Raw genomic sequence first — 21,462 nt, forward strand, 5'->3', positions numbered from 1 at the left:
ACCACCCCTCTTCCCTTCTACTACCCCTCTTCTAACCTTCTACCCCTCTACTACCCTTCTACCTCTCTACCATCCCTCTTCTACCCCTCTACCACTCCTCTACCCCTACCCCTCTTTTACCCCTCTACTTCTCTTTTACCCCTCTACTTCTCTTCTACCCCACTACCTCTCTTCTACCACACTACCTCGCTTCTACCCCTCTACCTCTCTTCTATGCCTCTACCTGCATCTTGTAGTAAATTGAACATTGACAAACAGAAGTGTTATTTCCACAAACAGTGAGTTCTGCAGCTTGTCTGTGTATCTTTTATCTGCACCTCACATTCCTCTCGAGAGAAGATCCTGCCTCCTACTCATTAGTGTCGTTTCAGTAACAGTTTCTATCATGTGTTCATGTTTCATTGACTTGTATTAGGAGAAAAGTGTGTAAAAATACATTGTGTAGCATTAGCATCATATACTCCAACTTGCCTTAGGGTGGATGCTCTCGTCCATTGCAAAGACAATTGTCACTTGTTGGTTTGCTTGGCCTTTTGCTATTTTTGCATTAAATGTATTCAATGTAATCTGCCTGTTACTAAATGACTGACTTGAATTGTATCTTGCTGATGTGAGCTGCGGAATTGCTCGGTGTATTGTGTTTGTGTCTGCCATGATTTTGTTCCTCAATAAAGATTTTTGAAAACTTTAAAAAAAAAGAAAAAAATTATATTTTTGGGCATTAAATGTATGATAGATTTGTTGGCCTCCTGGTGTGCTGTGTTTTATTTTACATATCACAAGAGATGACGAGGAAAATGACAGTCCAGTATACACATTCTTCATATAAATCAACTCATAGTACACTGTTCTGGAGGTTCAGTCCCACAGACATTAACTCTACTGAACGCAGACACCCTAGGAAGCATGTGCTTTTCAAACCAGTTGCCCTCTGATGCGGCGTCCTCGCAATTGGATAAGTCAGTATGTCCTGAATTTTAGGAGGGTTACCGTATCTAGTGCACTCTGTTAGACAGTGCTCACCTGTGGTAGTAAGATGGTAATAGGCACCTTATCACCTATGCACAGTGCAGGGCTTTGAGTTACAGAGCTCCTCACACTGTGGAGAAGATTAGGTCACATTTACCCATTTTCCCATATTTGCTCCTGATGAAATGCCAAAAGATTGCTCCATGACTACACAAAGCATGAAAAGGGTTGCCCTGAAGTATAGACCCCAGCTTACCAGCAGGTCCATAGGTGATCGACACTTTCACACAGTGATAGGGGCCATTAATTCCTCAATTTCTCTGCCACTGTTTTTAATCTCAACATGGACCATGAAGATCACATGAACTATATTGCGGCAACTGGCCGATAGTTGATCTTATATTCATACTTTCACCTCACATCTTATGACACAACATCCTCTGTCCTACTATGCTCATCCAGCGTACCTAATAAAAGATCTATGACAAAGTGTCCTCTTGTGGTGCCCGCCAGGCATTGTAGCGCCGGCCTGGTGAGGAGTATAGCCCAATGATGAAGCATGTCACCTTCAGGTGAGTGAACGCAACTTGTCTTAAAAGCACATGCTTCCTAGGGTGTCTGGGTTCAGTTACAGATAATTTCGCTGGGACTGAACCTCTGGAACAGTATACTGTGATTTGATTGCCCTTCTGACCTACCGGCCATTTCCGCCTGCCCTCTGCTGCTCTGTGCTGCCCAGGGACCTGCTTGTTGTTTGTGGCTGCCTTCTTTGACGGACTTTGCCCCATCTACATCGCGGAGCGCGGGACTGCTGGGACTCCAGTTCCAAGGAGGCAGCTCGCTCTCGCGACATTCCCATCAGGCCAACGAGGATAAATTAGAGTTGGGGCTCCCGCGGCACGAGACGAGCGCGGGCTCGCTCGGGCCAAGGGCAGGCTCGTCCTTGTCCGTCAAAGGCCGGAGGAGGCCGGGCAGGGCCACCCCCCTTGAGTCTGAAAACAGGACACCTCCCATAGGGACGGACGCTAGACCCAGAGAGGCAGTAAGTGAACCGCCGGATACACTCTTTTTTTTTTGTTTTTTGTTTTTATTGAAGCCAAGGTTTGTCAACATAAACATTTGCATAAACCAGCATTATATCATAGCAAAAAGCCGAACAGCAAAAACAAATCTATTTGAACCAAAAGAATAACCATAAGTCGCTATCCCAGGTCACGAACTTGTTATACATTTCATAAAAGAGAGTTGATCAGGTATAAAAGTACAAAAATCCCGTAGAAAAAGCCCCCTGTAAACATTCACACAATAAATAGATAAATAGATAAATAGACAATTGACTAGGTCTTAAATCTCATTCCCACCCGCCACCAAACAAACTGGCCACTACATCCTCATCCTCTGTTTTAATCAAATCTCGAACCCCATGTTTTATTAAATCTATTAAGTCCCGCATTTCTTGCTGCAAAGGTATATTCACTTTTCTTTACCCTTCTCATCTTATGCCCCCATTCCAAGGCTGACGGAATTAAGTCAGAGCGCCAATTTTGAAGGACCAGTTATCTTGCAATCGCCATAGCTATGTACAGAAATCTAGTCACTGAATCTGCAAAATGGATATCCGGGTCAAAGCCAAAAAGAATTAACCTGTCATTTACTTCCAACTGTAAATTGCATTCTTTTTCGAGATACACAAATACCTCTACCCAGTACACATTAATCTTTGGACAGCGGAGCATAATATGTGACCAATTGGCAGCAGGAAAGTTCAAACATCGGAAACATTGGGAAGACTGATTGGGGTACATTTTGGCCTGGGCTGCTGGGGTTTGATACAGCAGCCATTTACTAAAAAATAGCATCCTGCGCCAATTTGCCCCTTTTAAGGAGCTGAAATTCAACCAGTTAATAGTGGTCCAAATATAGGGGGAGATTTCACAGTTTTCCTGTTCTGACCACTTCCTTAAAGCTTTAGATTCAACATCCACCCCCCTTACCGAGGTCAAATATTTCTTCCAGGCACCAGGCTTCTTGTCTGATACCTTAACTAAAAGATCCTCCACCAACCGATTCTGAGCCAAAAAGGAAATAGCTCTAGTTTCGGCAAGATATTTAAATAAAGTGCCATAGGAATTCATTAAGATAAAATCATTGGTCAATGATTGGCGCATATCTACCATAGACACCCAGTTACCATCCCGTATAAAGTCAGAGATTTTAAGAAACCCTGCTTACGCCCATTTTACAGCCAGATATCTAGGTTGTCTAACACCTATGAAGGGGATAATTTCTTCTAACAAAGAAGCAGAGTTGATTGCAGGTATGGAATATTTTTTAAAGAATGCCTGCCTTCTTTTAAAAAGCCACTGCAAGCTCTTGTAGCGGACCCGCTTTGGAGATCTGAACATTAACAGGGGAGAATGAATATGGGTGTCCTGACACATAAGATTGATATAAAAGTTGGTAAAACAATGTGTTTGTGGTGCCGGCTTAAACCTCGATAAATATTGTGCAAAATACGCATCATAGTAGCTTTTAAGATTGGGAAGTGCTAAACCACCCTGATCCAAGTCTTCATATAAAGTGCTAAGTGCAAGGCGTGGGACTTTCTTTGCCCATATAAAGGCTGTAAACATTGACTCAACCTAAGAAAAGAAGGAATTTGATAAAGTGCACGGAATTGAGGCAAACAAAAAATTAAATAGCGGTAAAACAGACATCTTAATGAAAGCCACTCGTCCCATAATAGACAAAGGAAGTAAATTCCATTGGGAGAACAGCCCTTTAACTTTCTTTATTAGGGGATCAAAGTTTAATTTATATAGACCATCAATTAGATTTGAGAAAAATATTCCCAAATATCTCTTTGGATTCGAGTTAACAGAGCCCCGGATATCAGAGTGTAGATTTATAGCGTCACTCCCACACTGAATAACTTCCGTCTTGCCCTTATTAATGCGGTATCCCCCTAAAGCTTCAAAGTCCTCAAACAACTTGAAGACCTTGGATTGCACCTCAACTGTGGGCTTAATTAAGAGTATGATGTCAGCAGCATACAGCTTTATTTTGGGCATTGCTGTAATTGGAGGACAAATATCGACACAGTTACGAATAGCTGTTGCTAAGGGTTCAATAAAGAACGCGAATAGCACCGGTGATAAAGGGCAACGCTTAATTTTAATAGATCCTACCACTTCCGAATTGATGATTATATTGGCCATCGTGTTCTCATATAGGGTCTGAATTAAAAGTATCAATGACCTTGGGATAGTAAAAGAGTGTAAAATTAAAAATAATGTCTCCCAGACCACAAGGTCAAAGGCCTTTTCTGCATCTAATAATAAGATGAGAGACGGAATCTTCTGACACTCAAAGTAATCCAGGGCTTCTGCGAGAAAGTGAGTGTTAGTAGACAATTGTCTACCAGCTAGAAACACGTTCCGGTCAGGGTGGATCAACTGTGCTGCAAATGTATTGAACCTACAAGATAAATGTTTTGTAACGATTTTGTAGTCCGAGTTCAGCAGCGTGATCGGACGATAAGAGCTAGGATCCATCTTATCCTAACCTTTCTTTGGGAAACTTACAATCAGGAATTGAAAAAAATCTGAAAGTGCTCCAAAAAAGACCTTAAAAAATTCTGCGGGTAGTCCATCTGGACCACAGGCCTTGCCATTCGCCAAACTTTTTACGACTTCCTCCAGTTCTGACAAAGAGAAAGGGCTCGCCATAGATTGATTATCAATTTCAGACAGGGTTGAGGATGGATTTTCTTGAAGGAATTTAGCAAGCAGTTGGCCATCAACCCTTTGTGATTTACCATAGATAGAGTTGTAGTGGGCCATCATAATGTCCCCTATTATCCCTGGGTCTTCTGTGGGAGCTGCTGTCAGGGGACATTTTAATGCTTTAATTTGATTTGCTGCGGCCTGCTCTTTGGCCTGCCACGCCAATAGCCGACCAGTGAAATTACTTTCCTCATAAACCTTCTGTTGAAAGCGTTGCAAAAAGATCTCACTTTGGATGTTATAGGCAGAGCAGAGCTCACGTTTGCCCTGATCAAGACGTTTTTTATTAGAAACAGTAGGATCTTTCAAAAATATCTCGTTTAGGGTATGGATCTTATCTTCATGCTGTAACTTTTCCAGCCTAGCTTTCTTGGACAAGGCTGCATCTTTGCCTATTAATAGCCCCCGCACAAATGCTTTAAGTGAATCCCAAACTATATGTGGTGCAGCAGACATAGTGTTCTGATTCAAAAATTGTCTAATCTCTAACTCCATGGACTTTACCCAGTCTTCGTCATTTAAGTGCTGCTTATTGAAAGCCCACCGTTTTGGGAGTCTCAATCCTTCCTCCAGATGGATTTCCAATGTGAGCATTGCGTGATCTGAGAATGCATTAAAAAAAAAATTGTTGGGAAAACTCGAACCCCTGGGAGATCAAAAAAAATCAATACGGGAGGATACACATAGTGGACACGTCCTCCAGTGAATGAGTGGAAGTAATAGCTGATTACATCAGTTTTAGCAGTTAGGGAGGCAGCGCCTTGTGCTTTGTGGACTCTATTTCATTTCTAGTGCCTTTCGTACTGTATGTAACGTAGGACCTGACCATAGTTCTATAGCACATCTGCGCTGTAACCGGTGGGAGTATCGAACACCACTCAGTATGAGTAAGCGGAAGGTGATTCCTGGGGTAGGGGGCGGGGTTAAGGGGACCCTTGATGCATTTCTTCAAAGAGCAGAATCACTGTTAGTCCACGAAATTCAGCTCACAGAAAAAAGATTGTCGCTGGATACACTGCTCGAACATAAGCGATCATCAATGGGCCCCATAGCAAGGTCTAAAACACCAAGTAAAAGTATCCTCCAAGGTCAATCAAAGCAGGATAGAGGCAGCATCACTAGTGCTATGGTTCATGTTCCCCATATGACACAGGAGGGTGGCTCACTTATGTACCCTGATGACCCACTTATAACGGATTCTGACCCTGACCGGTCTCACATTAGTATTGAAGAGGTGGAGAAGAGTTCCAGCGTGTCCACTCCAGTGTTTGACAGGCCAGGACAAGGGCCATCAGAGTTGGTAGCCTCTGGGGCCAACTCAGGTATAGGAACCATAGTAAGGGGGGCGGAAAAGTGATCACAAGATCAAAAGGTGCAATAAAAAACACATCTACTACGCAGTTGGTATCACCTCTAGCTGACGCAAGGACCGGGGGGGGAGGGGGCCGATTGTTTCAAAGCCAAAATCAAAACAGAAGGGTGCCGTAAAGACCAGCAGAGTGAACACTGCCGTGGGACCCATTTGTAGCACGCAATGTTCAAACTGTGGGAAGATGGGGAGCGGACAAGGAATGGAAGATCTATTAAGGTCAAACTTAGAGCTCCTTTTTCCCATCCATTTGGGACCGGTGCTCGAGAGAATTAAGGTTATTGAGGAAAAACTATCTCGGCTATGCGATCAGGGGAATAGTGTGCCAGGTAGAATTAGGGGACCGGAGGAGGGGGGAGCAGAAGCCTCATCATACTCAAAGCCCACAACTAGTTATGAGGATCAAGGAGGGGGGCACCGCGAAGGCGGGCAGTTGGGAAAAGACAGTGAGGGCACCAACAAGGGTGCCTTGGCGGGCAAAACGAACGGGACTACCCTAAGCATAAACAGAATGGGGCCACCTAATACGGTTTGTCCTGACACAGCCCAGAGGGGCTCGGAGGGAAGAAGGGCAATAGTCAGTGAAGAGGAGTTAACAATAGCGGACCCAAGCTGGCTTGAGCATTACAAGGGCCTGTATAACTATGGTAGCATTGAGAACTGGAAAGTGTGAACCCACCCCAGATTACCTTTTCCTTGGGAGAAATAAAGGCGGGGATTGAGGGGCTAACCCGCAACAAGGCACCAGGACCTGATGGGATTCCACCAGATCTCCTCTTAAGCCAGAAAGAACTCTGGGTGCCCATACTCACCAGAGTAATAAATACCGCAGTGCAAACAATGATGCCAATATCCTGGTCTACGGCCACAATAGTCCCCATATTTAAAAAAGGGGACAGAAATAGCCCTCAATGCTATAGGCCTATTTCATTAATTGATGTTACTGTGAAAGTGCTAGGTAGGGCCATTCTTAACCGATTGATTGATTGGGCGGAGGAACATAAGATCATTACGGATACCCAGTATGGGTTTAGGTACGGCCGCTCCACCACAGATCAATGCCTTAATTTATATCTCCTGGCAGCCAAGTACATGGTAGCCAGCAAGGGGACGGTGTACATGGCTTTCATGGACCTCAATGCGGCATTTGAACAAGTAAATCTGAAGAAATTGTGGGGACTATTGGGGGCCTTGGGAGTTGACCCTGGTCTGGTAAATATATTACGGACACTGCATCTGAATACTTCTGCCCAGGTCAGATATGATAAGGAGGGAAAAGTCACAGACCACTTCCCATGCTCAAGGGGAGTGAGGCAGGGATGTATTTTGGCCCCCTTCCTCTTTACTTTATATATAAATGGTTTGACCCAGGCGCTGGTAGCTCTAGGGGTGGACTGCCCACAGATGGGTAGGAGATCAATCAATCAATCATAGGCATTTATAGAGCGCTCTACTTACCCGGAGGGTCTCAAGGCGCTAGGGAGGGGGGGTGCTGCTGCTACCCGAACAGCCAGGTCTTGAGCTTCTTCCTGAAGGCGAGGTGGTCTTGGGTCAGGCGCAGGTCGGTCGGGAGGGAGTTCCAGGTCTTGGCGGCCAGGTAGGAGAAGGACCTTCCTCCTGTTGTCGCTCTTCGGATGCGGGGGACGGCGGCGCGGGCGTGACTGGCTGATCGGAGGTGTCGTTTGGGAGCGTAGAAGTTGATGCGGTTGTTGAGGTAGCTCGGGCCTTGGTCGTGGAGAGCTTTGTGTGCGTGGGTAAGGAGACGGAAGGTGATTCTCTTGTTGACCGGGAGCCAGTGCAGGTCTCTTAGGTGTCCGGAAATGTGGCTGTGTCGTGGGATGTCGAGGATGAGTCTGGCTGAGGCGTTCTGGATCCGTTGGAGTCTCTTCTGGAGCTTGGCGGTGGTTCCGGCGTAGAGGGCGTTGCCGTAGTCCAGTCGGCTGGTGACGAGTGCCTGGGTGACAGTCTTCCTGGTCTCGATGGGGATCCACCGGAAGATCTACCGTAGCATGCACAGGATGTTGAAGCACGACGAGGAGAAGGCGTTGACTTGTCTGGTCATGGAGAGAGAGGAGTCCAGGATGAAGCCCAGGTTGCGTGCGTGGTCTGTCGGTTTGGGTGCGGTGCCCAGGGCGGGGGGCCACCAGGAGTCGTCCCAGGCAGAGGGCGAGGATCCCAGGATGAGGACTTCCGTCTTGTCCGAGTTCAGCTTCAGGCGGCTGGTCGACATCCACTCGGCTACCTCTTTCATTCCTTCGTGAAGGTTGGCTCTGGCGGCGGCGGGGTTGTTGGTCAGGGAGAGGATCAGCTGGGTATCGTCGGCGTAGGAGATGATGTTGAGGTTGTGTTGGCGTGCGATGGCCGCGAGGGGGCTCATGTAGACGTTGAAGAGGGTTGGGCCCAGCGAGGATCCTTGAGGGACGCCGCAGATGACTTCGGTGGCCTCTGACTTGTATGGTGGTAGACGGACTCTCTGTGTTCTTCCGTCGAGGAAGGAGATGATCCATTCCAGCGCCTTCTCCTGGATTCCGACGTTGCTGAGGCGCTGCACTAGGGTGCGGTGGCAGACGGTGTCGAAGGCCGCGGAGAGGTCTAGTAGGATGAGGGCCGCTGTTTCTCCGTTGTCCATCAGGGTTCGGATGTCATCGGTGGCAGCGATGAGGGCGGTCTCGGTGCTGTGGTTGGCTCGGAAGCCGGACTGTGAGGGGTCGAGGGATCCGTTCGTCTCGAGGAAGGCGGCCAGCTGCTTGTTGACGGTCTTCTCGATGACTTTGGCTGGGAACGGGAGCAGTGAGATGGGGCGGTAATTCTTGAGTTTGGTGGGGTCCGCTGTTGGTTTCTTGAGTAGAGCGCTGAGTTCGGCATGCTTCCAGCTCTCAGAGAAGGTGGCGGTGGTGAAGGAGGTGTTGATGACGTCCCGCAGGTGGGGTGCGATGACGGCGTCGGCCTTGTTGAAGACGTGGTGAGGGCAGGGGTCGGTCGGAGATCCGGAGTGGATGGAGTTCATGATGCGGACGGTTTCTTCGGTGAAGATCGGAGTCCAGGCGTGGAGGGTGGTGGTGGGGGGCGGTGGTTCGGTCGAGTTGGACGTGGCGTTCGTCGGTTGGGTGTTGAAGCTGTTGTGTATGTCCGCGATCTTGTTGTGGAAGTAGGAGGCGAGGGAGTTGCAGAGTTCTTGCGATGGGGTGATGTCGTTGTTTCCGGCGTTGGGGTTGGAGAGCTCTTTCACGATGTTGAAGAGTTCCTTGCTGTTGTGTGCGTTGTTAGCCAACCGGTCCTTGAATGCAGTTTTCTTGGTGTCACGGATCAGTTGGTGATGCTTCCGGGTGGCAAGCTTGAGGGTGGTCATGTTGTCCGGTGTTGGCTCCCTTCTCCAGGCTCTCTCGAGGGATACCGGTGTTACTGTATGCAGATGACGCGGTACTCTTGGCCCGCACTGCGCGTGGACTGCAGCGCCTCATGGATGGCTTTGTCCATTTTATGGATAGCTTAGATTTGTCACCGAACCTCACCAAATCATATGTTATGGAGGTAGGGAAAGGTCCATCCAGAAAAACTAAGTATACAATAGGCACACAGGGACTGGAAAAGATCAAGTCATTTTCATATCTGGGGATCATGTTCGACAGTCGCCTTAGTTTTAAAGCCCTTGTGGAGGAAAAATGCAATAAACTAATTAACTCAACAGGGGCAACTATGAATTTTGCAAAGAGGCGAGGCCGATGGTCTCCGGAACAAATCCTGAACCTCTAAACTTCTGTAAGCTGTGCCAAAGTTTTATATGGGAGTGAGGTCTGGGGCTTTATAGACCCGCTTCAGGTACAAATAGAAGGAAACAAATATTTGAGGTGGGTACTGAAAGTCCCACAAAGCATTTCCTCCTACATGGTTCAGGAGGAACTGGGTATAACCCATCTGTGCGATAGGCTGCAATGGAAGCCCCTCGCATGCTGGATTAAGGTATAGACAAACCCAGAGGCGGCGTTAAGTCAACAAATAATATCAGACTGCATTGCACGAGCACAGGGTTACAATATTCCTTGGATTAGACACATCAAGGAAAACCTGTTAGCCATGGGTTGTGTTGAATATTTTACCCACCCGACCAAATTGCTATCTAAGGATAAGGGCCGTAATAAGTCAGAATTTTTAAACAGAGCCAAGTCAAATAGGGAAGCAAGAGAGCTGACTAAGCCATCAGTAAGAACTCATCAGTTAACAAAGTCGTGCCTGGGCATGGAACCTTATTTGTGTCTTATTTACAATCCTCAAGACAGATTTCTCATGACCCGTTTCAGGCTAGATTTGTTACACCATACTTTGGCGGTTCCAGCAGGGTACACACAGCATTTGGAGAGTAAGGGCTCCTGTGGCTGCGACCAACGGTCTCCACAGGATACGCTCCATTTGGTCCTACTATGCCCATTTTACGCTTACCCTTGGCGACTATTTTTAAAAGGTATTTTAAGGAAGGCCACGTTCAAACAAGTTAAGGTGGTCCTACTGTTTCTGAAATTGTCAGTAGAACCTTTAAAAACTTTTCTGTGTAGTACATTTTCTAAGATTAGCAATGAAACTCAGAACCAGTAGAGGGGAGGAATAATGGTCCTGTGTGTTCAATATCTGCTCTGATTTGCACTATACTATGGATGAAACATTTTTAACCGGGTACCTCCTTGTCATTTCTATAAGATGATCCCTGTGCCGAATCATTTATAATTTATGTATTGTTGTTAAACAGGTTTTTAGTATGGTTTTTATAATGTATGAGATGTTGTTTTTTAACACTGTACTTTTATGGTATTGCTTTATGCCGAATAAAGTATATTTTGAATTGGCTTGATTGTGTTTTATTTTAACAAATGTACATAGCAGATATTGGTGCTTGCTTGTTTCACAAAAATGATCGGATACCTGCCTCAGAGCGCACTTCTTACAGACAAGTATGGGGTTATCATGTTGCTGCTACAAGCTCCTTACCTGTGTGAGTTATCGGGAATGATGCAGGGGGCAGACCCAAACTAGCCACACATGGAGATCAATGACAAATACTGAAGAATTAACTGAGCTTCCAAGCTGGTGACCATTACTTAATTGCCCCTGAAAATAAAAGACACGTTTTTAGTATCCTGGTGACTCATGACCATAAAAAACAAAGATTATAAATTCAATATTGTGTCAAATACTTAAAAAATGGAACTGGATGTGCTGAATCCGATGTTGTCCTAGGTCATGCGTGACACCTTACACCACTATTGCTTATGGGACTTGTAGTTTTGTTTTCCTCATTAAAAGGATGGGCTCTAAAGTCCCAGTGTTCTAAGCGATGTTGGTTAAAATCAGAGTTCCCCAGCCCTTCCATTCTTTGACAGACAGAGGGTCGTTGGCTGTTCATATTTGTTTGCAACGACAAAGAAACTTTTATTGTAGCTTCTGTCAACTGAAGAGAGAAAACCCCTGGGCATGTTTAATTAACTACTAACAAACATGAACAATCAAGAACATGAGTTTCTGGAAAACTATCAAGCACCCAATCAGAATCAGCCGCCCTTCACACCCTGGAATTCTTGAGGCTTGGCTTTGGAGAGGATGAATTGCACGTGGTATAAGCAGTGGCGGTTGGTGCATAGGGGCGAATGGGGCGTTGCCTTACTAGCCTCGGGAGTCGGGACGGGGAGGAAGACAAGAGAGACACGTACCACACGCATGCAATGCAGCAGCGTCAAATCAATGAACTGCTCACTGCCCTGTGTGTCGCAAATTAAATTCAGTCAGTCTGACTCTGACTGTTTTGTTTTTTTTCGTCAAGGGATGGACGATGACGAGGGCACAGCAGGTCAGAGAACTCCTGCGCATGTGCTGGCCGGGGCGAGGAATATTGCTCGCCCCGGAAGCACATGCAGAAAGAGTGATGTCACCATGAAGGGAGTGACGTAATAAAGGGGGAAATGCCTGGTTTCAAATGCGTACAAAGGGGGTGGTGATGGACGGAGCATCTGAACCAATCAAACACTCACACCCAGTCAACAGATCTGGGTTTAATCCATCACCGTTCTTTAGCCCACTCTGCCACACCAGTTCAGACATGGCCATATGCAAATCAGTCTGACCCTGTGCCTCATGGGAACAGTCGAGCCCGAACTGCCAAGCCATGCCTTCCCTGGACCGGAAACAAGCTTCCTAGGACCAGTTTCTGGCATTTCAGCTGAACAAAGCGGTCCATCACCACCCCCTTTTGTACCGCTCTGTTCGCCATAAGTTGGCAGGGTATGCTCGGATGTGAGTCCCTTGCTCACTTTGCCACTGGATTCGAGCAAACCTGGCTGAAGACGGCTGAAATGCCAGAAACCGGTCCTAGGAAGCTTGTATCTGGAGCGGAGACACCCGCGAGCAGCAGGTTAACAGCAGCAGCATGTGCGCACTTCTCTTCTGCTGCATTGTTTTCCTGCCTCGAGGAAAGGGATGGCTTACTTAATTTAACTACAGTAGATGAGGCTTCATTTTGCATACGTTATGCCACTTGATTGGTAAAAGAAATAAATGAAATACCGCTATTCCAAATATTGGCAGGTGTAGCTGTGACGTTAAATTGAAGCTGTGTTGATGTCTCTGACTGTTTTTGTATCAATACATCTGTCTCCCATTCCATGTTTGCATTGAGTAAAAGACAGCCTGTTTCTGTTTACCAATCTATGTACGAGCATTTGTAATGCAATAGGTCTCGCAATTACACGAGTTTAAGCTATTTGTATTGTAAATGACAATGCCTTTTATTTATGTTTTAAAAACGAATAAAAAATAAAAGGCATTGTTATTTGTAATGTCAATAGCTCAAACTTGTGTAAATGCGAGACGTATTGCATTGCAAATGATTGTTTTATAAAAGCGCCCCATACTGCTCTTTCACTTTAATGGCGACCCACCCCTTTCTTTAGACACGGCTCGTCTAAGAAAAGGGACCCGGCCAACATTAAAGTTAATGCGCTGCATGGGCGTTTTTACAAACAGGCATTTGCAATGCAATAGGTGTCGCATTTACGAAACTCTGGTAAATGCGAGACCTATTGCATTGCAAATGCTAGTTTCAATTTACCATGAGCAATATCGACCTTTTTAAAACAAACTCTTTTCCATGTGCACCTTTTGCATTTTCGTGCTAAAGCAATACATATATTTTTGATAAAACAAAGAGGGTGGCACATAACTCAGAAGGCCACAGGTTGGTCATTTAGACTCAAATGTGCAAATGGCCGTCAATACACGTGTCCAGCGCTTACAAATCCAAGGGCGTGAACACACATCTTTCTGGGGGTTGGGGCAATGCATCAGTGAGAAAAGACCAGGTAAAATGTACTACTTTTCACAGTTCTCCCATTAGAATCGAAATAATGTTGATAACTATGCAGTGTAAGTATCTTGTAGAGTTAAGCACTTAAATGAAATAGGCCCCAGAGCTGTGAACACTGTCACAACTAATGTGCTTGCACCATTTGCTTTGTGGAAACATCGAGCTGTAAGAAATAACACCAGAATCAGTTCCTATTGTAAACATTCTGTAACATTGGGCAGAAAAATGAGAAAACCGAATGCACTCAACTATACCTCAAACAAGAAGCCAGGTGCTTTGAAATTCTGTTTAACTGTATCCACTCTTCAAACACCCGCCATGGGGCCCCCTGAGGAACTAGAAACTGAGACACCTTGTCCCAGACCCACCTGGACACCCAGTGACTGTCAATGGCGCCTGTGCCAAACAACCAATCAGCGCGGGCTAGAGGCTTGGCATGAACTGCGCTGAGGACAGACACGGCTTAAGATTGCCTATTGATTAACAACTGCGCATGCGCGGAGAACGAACACTACGTTCCAACTGCGCAGACCCCCCCCCCCCCGCCCCCGGCGAGGGTTACGGGGGGGGTCTTAAACAACTGCGCATGCGCGGCGGACAGACACTGCTCGGGGCCTAATATTAGCAGCTGCGCATGCGTGGAGAATAGACACTGCTCTCAGGCCTTATATTAGCAGCTGCGCATGCGCGAAGGACAGATAGGGCCCCCTGCACCAGAGCACGAGAAGTCATCGAATGAAGTGCATTGGAAGAAATAAATATCAGAAAGTTCTATATTTTGAACAACGAGAAGCTCTAAACATATTTTAAAAATAATGAGAAACTACTGAAATGAAAGGTCACTAACCTACAACCTCTTTGTAATATAACTACATTTTTAAACTAATGGCGGCAAAGAAGACACATGAGAAGGAAGTTTGATGGGGCTGTGAGACACTTGCTTAGCTTGACAGGACCTCACTCGTGGATCAACACTGTGCAACAGACAAACAGGAAGTTTTAGAGGCCAGTGCGTCAAGAAATATAGACGGGCCAGTTAGTCTGAATCACTTTTGCGAATGTGCGCTCTGTACAATTATACAAATCTCAATCTCAGCTGCACAGAGAGTGTTGTTATTGGGGCAGAAAAGAATGATGCTTCATTTCAACCGCACTATTTTAAAACACAGACTCTTATTTCCTCTGCAAACGACGTAATAATTAATTGCCCGTCAATTGTCAAGGTACGAAAATGAGGCTTTCCCAACAAGCATTTACAATGCAATAGGTCTCGGGTTAATTAAGTGTGAGCTATTGGAATTGCTAAATATTGCAACTGCAACAAAAGTCTATAAATTGTAGGCCAAAAAAAATGTGTATTTATTTTTGTAGCAATGGTGGCATGCTGCGCTTTAGATGAATATGTTTAAAAGTAAAATGCGCCATACTGCGATTGCTACAAAGGTTAATTGTGGATGTTAACAATTGATGTGTGCACTGATGACTGGTGGTGTGTGTGCCTGTTGGAAGTGTGCACTGCCGGCTGGTGTTTTGTGTGCCTGGTGGAAGCGTGCACTGCCGGCTGGTGTTGTGTGTGCCTGGTGGAAGCGTGCACTGATGGCTGGTGGTGTGTGTGCCTGGTAAAAGCGTGCACTGACGGCTGGTGGTGTGTGTCTGATGAATGCATTCACTGACGAATGGTGGTGTGTGTGTGTGTGCTTGGTGAAAGCGTGCACTGACGGCTGGTGGTGTTTGTGCCCGGTGAAAGCGTGCACTGATGGCTGATGGTGTCTGTGCTTTGTGAAAGTGTGCACTGAAGGTGTGGTTCTGTTTGTGGTTGTGTGTGTGTGGTTGTGTGTGGTTGTATGTGTGGTTGTATTTGTGGTTGTATGTGTGGTTGTGTGTGTGGTTATATGTGTGGTTGTGGTTGTGTGTGTGGTGGTGTGTGGTTGTGTATGTGGCTGTGCGTGTGGTTGTGTGTGTGTGTGGTTGTGTGTGTGGGGCGGGTGAGTGGGCAGATAAGCGTAATGTTGTCAGCTCTGAGGAGCACAGTTTATGCTCATATTCTGAAGCATGTGCTTCCAGACTCCCTGCTCCCCCTTCACGGTCGGTCCAAGTTATACCTTGCACTGCTGTTAAGCCTCAATAAATCCCAGGCACACTTCCGCTTTGCATCTATCGCCACAGGGAAGAAGCAGTGTACCAGTGCATTGATTAATTGGCCGGCTGATGAGACCCTCCTGTGAAATCTAAAGCATTTAATAAAATAACCCCCATGTTAGCTCTTAAAGTGAACCTCACATTATATCCTCAAATTACCTTCACGTGAGATAATAAAGTGACCCTCCGGTGAGACCTGAGAGTTAGCCTTTGAGATCCAAGGGTGATTATACCTGAGACGCCAAAAGAAGCTGCTGTGACATGTCCAGGTACTGTAAATCGCTATGGGGTAACTCAGTATCCCTCAGAACCTGGGCAGAACAGTTTAGTATCAACAATGGTTCTGTCAGGCATGCAAACTGATTACTTCAAAATATATATCCATCTTTTCAAGGTTGTTTAAGTTATTTTGTACAATCATCAGATGATATATATATTTATATATATATATTTTGAAGTAATCAGTTTGCATGCCCGACAGAACCATTGTTGATACTAAAGAGACATGTCCAGGAGCCACCAAAATTACCCAAATGTATTTACAACAAGCCATGTAAGGAATATCGCGAACAGATGTTTGTGACGGACCCTCGCAAAGTTTGCTTACTGTGCCTGGCGTCGGAGCAAAATTCTAGGGCCTGCATCGACTGAGCTCAGTTGAATCTGAAGGTCATGCAGTTTGCTTACTGTGCCTGGCGGCGGAGCACAGTTCTAGGTCCTGCATCGACTGCGCTCAGTTGAATCTGAAGGTCATGCAGTTTGCTTACTGTGCCTGGCAGCGGAGCACAGTTCTAGGGCGGCATCGACTGCGCTCAGTTGAATCTGAAGGTCATGCAGTTTGCTTACTGTGCCTGGCGGCGGAGCACAGTTCTAGGGCGGCATCGACTGCGCTCAGTTGAATCTGAAGGTCATGCAGTTTGCTTACTGTGCCTGGTGGCGGAGCACAGTTCTAGGGCTGCATCGACTGCGCTCAGTTGAATCTGAAGGTCATGCAGGACTGTGAGGTGAAGTTCCATGTCACCAAATATTGGAACCCTTCACACCCTGACATGTCGGAGCGTTGTGACACCCCCTACCGGTGCGCAAGAGTCCTGCATTAAAGTTTCCAGAACCAGTCTCACACTTGGGGAACATTCTTTCGGTGAGTAAACTGTGGGTAGAAGTATCCATCAGAAACAGGCCACGTTGATAACAGGAGAAAAGACGCCCGGTAACAGTGACAAAACAGACCGAGAAGAGAGGAGGCCGGAGACAAATAGGGGATTGACAGAGGCATAGAACAGACGTATGTAGCATGGGAATGGAGATTAAAGGCACCTGGGACAGAGAGAGACTGGGCTAAGTGGCAAAGAAGAGACTGTGAAACTAAGGGACACATAATCCAAAAGAACAGCTACACCAGGAGACCTACAATAGATGCAGAGAGACAGAAGGGGTCAGAGAGAGGGAGATCATACCGCGGTGCAGAAGAGAACACAATGCGACATGGGACACACATGGAAAAAGAGACAAAGAAGAGACTGAAACTAAGGGACACATAATCCAAAAGAACAGCTACACCAGGAGACCTACAATAGACGCAGAGAGACAGAAGGGGTCAGAGAGAGGGAGATCATACCACCGTGGTGCAGAAGAGAACACAATGCGACATGGGACACACATGGAAAAAGAGACAAAGAAGAGACTGAAACTAAGGGACACATAATCCAAAAGAACAGCTACACCAGGAGACCTACAATAGACTCAGAGAGACAGAAGGGGTCAGAGAGAGGGAGATCATACCGTGGTGCAGAAGAGAACACAATGCGACATGGGACACACATGGAAAAAGAGACAAAGAAGAGACTGTGAAACTAAGGGACACATAATCCAAAAGAACAGCTACACCAGGAGACCTACAATAGAGGCAGAGAGACAGACGGGGTCAGAGAGAGGGAGATCATACCGTGGTGCAGAAGAGAACACAATGCGACACGGGACACACATGGAAAAAGAGACAAAGAAGAGACTGTGAAACTAAGGGACACATAATCCAAAAGAACAGCTACACCAGGAGACCTACAATAGACGCAGAGAGACAGAAGGGGTCAGAGAGAGGGAGATCATACCGTGGTGCAGAAGAGAACACAATGCGACATGGGACACACATGGAAAAAGAGACAAAGAAGAGACTGTGAAACTAAGGGACACATAATCCAAAAGAACAGCTACACCAGGAGACCTACAATAGAGGCAGAGAGACAGAAGGGGTCAGAGAGAGGCCGATCATACCGTGGTGCAGAAGAGAACACAATGCGACATGGGACACACATGGAAAAAGAGACAAAGAAGAGACTGAAACTAAGGGACACATAATCCAAAAGAACAGCTACACCAGGAGACCTACAATAGACGCAGAGAGACAGAAGGGGTCAGAGAGAGGGAGATCATACCGTGGTGCAGAAGAGAACACAATGCGACATGGGACACACATGGAAAAAGAGACAAAGAAGAGACTGTGAAACTAAGGGACACATAATCCAAAAGAACAGCTACACCAGGAGACCTACAATAGACGCAGAGAGACAGAAGGGGTCAGAGAGAGGGAGATCATACCGTGGAGCAGAAGAGAACACAATGCGACATGGGACACACATGGAAAAAGAGACAAAGAAGAGACTGTGAAACTAAGGGACACATAATCCAAAAGAACAGCTACACCAGGAGACCTACAATAGACACAGAGAGACAGAAGGGGTCAGAGAGAGGGAGATCATACCGTGGTGCAGAAGAGAGCACAATGCGACATGGGACACACATGAAAAAAGAGACAAAGAAGAGACTGTGAAACTAAGGGACACATAATCCAAAAGAACAGCTACACCAGGAGACCTACAATAGACGCAGAGAGACAGAAGGGGTCAGAGAGAGGGAGATCATACCGTGGTGCAGAAGAGAACACAATGCGACATGGGACACACATGGAAAAAGAGACAAAGAAGAGACTGTGAAACTAAGGGACACATAATCCAAAAGAACAGCTACACCAGGAGACCTACAATAGACTCAGAGAGACAGAAGGGGTCAGAGAGAGGGAGATCATACCGTGGTGCCGAAGAGAACACAATGCGACATGGGACACACACGGAAAAAGAGACAAAGAAGAGATTGAAACTAAGGGACACATAATCCAAAAGAACAGCTACACCAGGAGACCTACAATAGACTCAGAGAGGCAGAAGGGGTCAGAGAGAGGGAGATCATACCGTGGTGCAGAAGAGACCACAATGCGACATGGGACACACATGGAAAAAGAGACAAAGAAGAGACTGTGAAACTAAGGGACACATAATCCAAAGAACAGCTACACCAGGAGACCTACAATAGACGCAGAGAGACAGAAGGGGTCGGAGAGAGGGAGATCATACCACCGTGGTGCAGAAGAGAACACAATGCGACATGGGACACACATGGAAAAAGAGACAAAGAAGAGACTGTGAAACTAAGGGACACATAATCCAAAAGAACAGCTACACCAGGAGACCTACAATAGAGGCAGAGAGACAGACGGGGTCAGAGAGAGGGAGATCATACCGTGGTGCAGAAGAGAACACAATGCGACACGGGACACACATGGAAAAAGAGACAAAGAAGAGACTGTGAAACTAAGGGACACATAATCCAAAAGAACAGCTACACCAGGAGACCTACAATAGACGCAGAGAGACAGAAGGGGTCAGAGAGAGGGAGATCATACCGTGGAGCAGAAGAGAACACAATGCGACATGGGACACACATGGAAAAAGAGACAAAGAAGAGACTGTGAAACTAAGGGACACATAATCCAAAAGAACAGCTACACCAGGAGACCTACAATAGACGCAGAGAGACAGAAGGGGTCAGAGAGAGGGAGATCATACCGTGGAGCAGAAGAGAACACAATGCGACATGGGACACACATGGAAAAAGAGACAAAGAAGAGACTGTGAAACTAAGGGACACATAATCCAAAAGAACAGCTACACCAGGAGACCTACAATAGACGCAGAGAGACAGACGGGGTCAGAGAGAGGGAGATCATACCGTGGTGCAGAAGAGAACACAATGCGACACGGGACACACATGGAAAAAGAGACAAAGAAGAGACTGTGAAACTAAGGGACACATAATCCAAAAGAACAGCTACACCAGGAGACCTTCAATAGACACAGAGAGACAGAGCGGGTCAGAGAGAGGGAGATCATACCGTGGTGCAGAAGAGAACACAATGCGACATGGGACACACATGGAAAAAGAGACAAAGAAGAGACTGTGAAACGAAGGGACACATAATCCAAAAGAACAGCTACACCAGGAGACCTTCAATAGACACAGAGAGACAGAGCGGGTCAGAGAGAGGGAGATCATACCGTGGTGCAGAAGAGAACACAATGCGACATGGGACACACATGGAAAAAGAGACAAAGAAGAGACTGTGAAACGAAGGGACACATAATCCAAAAGAACAGCTACACCAGGAGACCTACAATAGACGCAGAGAGACAGAAGGGGTCAGAGAGAGGGAGATCATACCATGGTGCAGAAGAGAACGCAATGCGACATGGGACACACATGGAAAAAGAGACAAAGAAGAGACTGAAACTAAGGGACACATAATCCAAAAGAACAGCTACACCAGGAGACCTACAATAGACGCAGAGAGACAGAAGGGGTCAGAGAGAGGGAGATCATACCGTGGTGCAGAAGAGAACACAATGCGACATGGGACACACATGGAAAAAGAGACAAAGAAGAGACTGTGAAACTAAGGGACACATAATCCAAAAGAACAGCTACACCAGGAGACCTACAATAGAGGCAGAGAGACAGACGGGGTCAGAGAGAGGGAGATCATACCGTGGTGCAGAAGAGAACACAATGCGACACGGGACACACATGGAAAAAGAGACAAAGAAGAGACTGAAACTAAGGGACACATAATCCAAAAGAACAGCTACACCAGGAGACCTACAATAGAGGCAGAGAGACAGAAGGGGTCAGAGAGAGGAAGATCATACCGTGGAGCAGAAGAGAACACAATGCGACATGGGACACACATGGAAAAAGTGACAAAGAAGAGACTGTGAAACTAAGGGACTCATAATCCAAAAGAACAGCTACACCAGGAGACCTACAATAGAGGCAGAGAGACAGAAGGGGTCAGAGAGAGGGAGATCATACCGTGGTGCAGAAGAGAACACAATGCGACATGGGACACACATGGAAAAAGAGACAAAGAAGAGACTGTGAAACTAAGGGACACATAATCCAAAAGAACAGCTACACCAGGAGACCTACAATAGACGCAGAGAGACAGAAGGGGTCAGAGAGAGGGAGATCATACCGTGGTGCAGAAGAGAACACAATGCGACATGGGACACACATGGAAAAAGAGACAAAGAAGAGACTGTGAAACTAAGGGACTCATAATCCAAAAGAACAGCTACACCAGGAGACCTACAATAGACGCAGAGAGACAGACGGGGTCAGAGAGAGGGAGATCATACCGTGGAGCAGAAGAGAACACAATGCGACATGGGACACACATGGAAAAAGAGACAAAGAAGAGACTGAAACTAAGGGACACATAATCCAAAAGAACAGCTACACCAGGAGACCTACAATAGACGCAGAGAGACAGAAGGGGTCAGAGAGAGGGAGATCATACCGTGGAGCAGAAGAGAACGCAATGCGACATGGGACACACATGGAAAAAGAGACAAAGAAGAGACTGAAACTAAGGGACACATAATCCAAAAGAACAGCTACACCAGGAGACCTACAATAGACGCAGAGAGACAGAAGGGGTCAGAGAGAGGGAGATCATACCGTGG

At 46.3% G+C, this 21,462-nt stretch overlaps 1 long non-coding RNA gene across 1 annotated transcript in view; it reads right to left on the reverse strand.

Annotated features, from left to right (window-relative positions):
• Nucleotides 1–11,202, reverse strand: part of LOC147738034 (uncharacterized) — a 132,337-nt gene extending 121,135 nt beyond the window's left edge. Inside the window, exon 1 of the long non-coding RNA XR_015307446.1 lies at nucleotides 11,104–11,202. This is a non-coding gene — a long non-coding RNA (uncharacterized LOC147738034). The remainder of the gene's footprint in view (nucleotides 1–11,103) is intronic.
• Nucleotides 11,203–21,462: the final 10,260 nt, after the last annotated feature.

This window comes from Lissotriton vulgaris, chromosome 1_1 (assembly GCF_964263255.1).
Source record: "Lissotriton vulgaris chromosome 1_1, aLisVul1.2, whole genome shotgun sequence".
In the NCBI taxonomy this organism is placed as follows: Eukaryota; Metazoa; Chordata; class Amphibia; order Caudata; family Salamandridae; genus Lissotriton; species Lissotriton vulgaris.